We start from the raw sequence: 3,267 nt of genomic DNA, 5'->3' as shown, positions 1-3,267 counted from the left end.
CTGTTGCCATCTGAAGAAGGAATATCACTAGCAAGTTTCGGGCCAATGGTAGCAAAATAACGGTTAAATTCGTGCGCTATTTCTGTTGGAGCTGTTACTGATTGCTCATCTACATTCAGTTGTTTCACAGACGTTTCCACGAAATTTCGGGAAGACAGCTCATTGATGATCTGCCAGGTTTTGCGGGAATCACCCTTATGCTCGTTTAGCATATTTTGATAATAAACTTGCTTTGCTAGCCTAGTCGCACTATTGACTTTGTTCCGTCCATTAGCTCAGCTTTAGAAGTAAGAAAACAAAAATTCCCCTTGCTCCATTCGACGATGGATTACGGAGGAATTGCATGCAGTTGATATATTAAAAGCGAATAATGAGGAAATCGGGCTATCAAGCTGAAAAAGTACGTACTGTGTACATACTGTAGTGCGCACTATACAGTACTAAGCACTATAAGCAGCGTACTGTAGTACGTACTACAGCGGGTGATGCCCGGTAATTTGTGTATCATTTTGACGGGCGATACCTGGCACTCTTCGTGCGAATCGGGTGATCTCGTACCCAGAGTCCTAGGGCTTCTTGGTCAGCGGGTGAGCGCCCGGAGTCGACTTGAACTATGCTTGCGTAACAATGGTAGTCCGACAGGAAGTCGGAAAGTAATTTGGAAGCCCCAGAATTTGGAGGGAGATTCAAAATCTAAAACTAGTTTCAGAATCCTAAGCTTTCTTTCTATAATTTTCTTAACGGAAAGAGCCCAGAGTCACGGGAGCTTAGAAAAAGGTGATTTTTCCAAAGGGTTTGACCTAGTTGACCACCATGCTCTGTTACACGAACTTGAAATCTTAGGTGTCCATGACTGTCTCATCCGATGGATTAAGGCCTTTCTGTGTCACCGTCAACAAAGGGTTAAAATAGATAGTATACTCTCGCCTCCTATTTCACCGCGCGGAGGAATTCCCCAAGGAACTCGATTGGCACCCTTGCTGTTTGCGGTGTTGGTTAATAGGCTGGCGGAAGATTGGAGTACCAGGTTGAAGTACGTAGATGATGCTACTGTTATCGAACTCATCCCTCGAAATTCGCCTAGCTATTTGCCAATCGTTGCCTCTGACATAGACAAGTTCTCATCACACCGTAACATGAGGCTAAACGCCAAAAAATGTAAGGAGATGATTTTCGATTTCTTACAGTACAAGTCTACCACCTTGAGCCCCTTGATGATTGGTGGCACAGTCATTGATCGTGTTCAGTCTTACAAGCTGCTTGGGCTGCATATTTGCAACGATCTGACTTGGAACTCGCACTGTGAAACTGTGTATAAAAAAGCTGTCAAACGCCTTTATGGTTTACGGGTTCTAAAGAAAGCTGGGTTGTCGACGGGAGATCTTGTTTCTGTGTACTGCTCGATTGTACGATTTACTGTAGAGTACGCCTCTCCTGCCTGGGCAGCCCTTCCTCAATACTTAAGCAATATGTTAGAAAGTGTCCAAAAACAAGCCATGCGAGTAATTTTTCCCGGTTTGCTATACGAAGATGCGCTCGACTTAGCAGGGCTTGACCCACTGTATGTTCGTAGGATAGATTCGTGCAAGTCGTTTGTCATTAAGGCTAAAGAAGTTCTCAGAGTTTTTTATTCGCCCACTGTCGTGGAGCACGATCGTAATCTTCGTTCAGGGAACAAATCTGTTTACCCGAATTTAGGCCGCACAGCTCGTCTTAATAACTTTGTTACTGTTAAATACCAATGCTAGATATGTTTGCTGTCTCTGACCTTTCCTGTAATTCAGGTTTATACCTGCTATTGGATACATTAAACGATTGATTGATTGATTGAACTTCATGGAGAAGATATTGCAGTAAGAGCGGGGTTATCACAGTCACAAATACCAAGCATTAGTAAATACTGAAACAGTGGATAGCGTTGAACGCTTGCGCTGATTGGCTACTCAAACTCTGGATATCCTTTGCTATTCACCTCCGAGCAATTCGCGCGGAATTTGCGCCCGAAAATGTTGTGATCTTTGCAGGAATAAATGGTTTAAAATCACATTTGTGTGCTGTATTATCTCACTGTTTTAGTATATTCTAAAAGAACTATTCACCTCAGTGTCGGTGGCTAGTGGTGGATATTTACCTCGCCGCTTCGCAGCTTGGTAAATATCCACCGCTAGCTGGGGGCTGATTCCCGCCACAATTAACTTTGGAATGCTGTTATGAGGTCTCCTTATGCTGTTATGGAATTTCCCTATGCTGTTAAGGAGTTTCCCGATTCTGTTCTGCACTTCCGAAGTATGTTCTTCAGTTTCAAATTCTGCTAATGTCATTTTCGATTTGTTATTCGCTTTCGATTTTTATAATTCACTTTCGAATTATGTTATTCACTTTCGAATTCTGTTATTTACTTTCAATTTCTGTTCTTCCAAATCCGGGTCTTCAGGAAGCTCGGCCGCATTGGTCTGGGGCAATTAATAAATTATGCATACTATTCCCGCGGAAAGAAAGTATATGCCTCTCTCTGCAAAGCTGCAAGACGGCGGAAGCCAGCAGTTCTCGTGGTTCGTCTCGTACGCTTCGTGAGAGAGCGGTGAGCCTGCTTCGGGTTGTACAAAACTTACTTCAAAACTCCAACGAAGATTCTCCAATGCAGCAAGGAGTTGTGGCGAGTGATAGAGCTCCGCAAAATAGCAACTCTGCTGGACAGAATGATGACAGTAACAGACGAGGGCATATCATGCAGAATTTTAGAAGTCTCTTCGCCGGGTATTCGGCTTCATCAAGGAATCAGTCACTACTGACATGACCTCCATCAGCGAAGCGCCCAAAGAGTAGCTCTTATGTTCCAGAGGAAACATGCACGCATGAGTTTTTCAGTTTAGCTGATCGTGACGCTGAAAGTGCGCCGTTGCGTAGCGGTGTCTGACATTTCCAGACTGCAGACTAACACTAAATCACAATTATTGAAAGCTGACCGTTTTAAAACGGGTTCTTAGACTGAAATACTGTTTATCAGCGCTATTTGAAATGGATGCTTAGACTTAAAGACTGTTTATCAGTGCTATCTGTAGGCATTCTGCAGTCTGCGGTTTGTGGTCTGCAAAATGTCAGACACCGGCCGCGTAGCGAAAAAGTGGAGTTGCAGTTGATCGGTCTTAGCAGAAAGAAAATCGTATTCGGAGCCAAAGAAACGCTGTAAAAGTGAAAGCGAAATTGGAGCAAGCGTACCCTAAGCTAGAAAAAGGAGGTGGGTGTGAAATTTTAAGAAGTAGTGTT

Source organism: Montipora capricornis, unplaced genomic scaffold, assembly GCF_036669925.1.
Source record: "Montipora capricornis isolate CH-2021 unplaced genomic scaffold, ASM3666992v2 scaffold_25, whole genome shotgun sequence".
Classification (NCBI taxonomy): Eukaryota; Metazoa; Cnidaria; class Anthozoa; order Scleractinia; family Acroporidae; genus Montipora; species Montipora capricornis.
The sequence above is the reverse complement of the archived record's forward strand: the minus strand, read 5'-3'. Positions refer to the sequence as shown.